Source organism: Arachis hypogaea, chromosome 20, assembly GCF_003086295.3.
Source record: "Arachis hypogaea cultivar Tifrunner chromosome 20, arahy.Tifrunner.gnm2.J5K5, whole genome shotgun sequence".
In the NCBI taxonomy this organism is placed as follows: Eukaryota; Viridiplantae; Streptophyta; class Magnoliopsida; order Fabales; family Fabaceae; genus Arachis; species Arachis hypogaea.
This window is the reverse complement of record NC_092055.1, coordinates 59,004,428-59,004,956: the sequence shown is the minus strand read 5'-3', so window position 1 is coordinate 59,004,956 and position 529 is coordinate 59,004,428. Positions and strand designations below refer to the sequence as shown.

Sequence of the window (529 nt, the reverse complement as noted above, 5' to 3'; positions counted from 1 at the left end):
GAGCATCTACATTGTTTAGCTCCATTACTCCTCTAGTGTTGCCTCTTTCAGAAGCATAGAAATAGTCATTCTCTGCTACTGTTTCAATGACATCTATGGCTTCCTCAATGGTCTTCTTCTTGTTCAAAGATCATCCGGATGAATGGTCTACGGCCTTCTTTGATTCATATGACAGGCCTTCATAGAAAATGTGCAGCTGCACCCATTCGTTGAACATGTCAGGTGGACACCTCCTTGTCAGGTCCTTAAACCTCTCCCATGCTTCATAAAGAGTCTCACCATCTTGTTGCCTGAAAGTTTGGACCTCAGCTCTCAGCCTATTGATTCATTGAGGGGGGTAGAATCTTGCTAAGAATTTGTTCACTACATCTTCCCAAGTTGTCAAGCTCTCCTTCGGGAAAGACTCCAGCCATTTGGCTGCCTTATCCTTGAGTGAGAATGGAAATAGAAGTAGTCTATAGGCGTCAGGATGAACACCATTAGACTTCACTGTGTCACAAATTCTCAGGAAGGTGGTTAGATGTTGATT

General features: G+C 43.5%; 1 non-coding gene across 1 annotated transcript; it reads left to right on the top strand.

Annotated features, from left to right (window-relative positions):
- The first annotated feature begins 215 nt into the window (after nt 1-215).
- LOC112787786 (small nucleolar RNA R71) lies at nt 216-319 on the top strand. The gene has a single exon (XR_003195178.1). It is a non-coding gene; the product is annotated as a small nucleolar RNA R71 (small nucleolar RNA).
- Nucleotides 320-529: the final 210 nt, after the last annotated feature.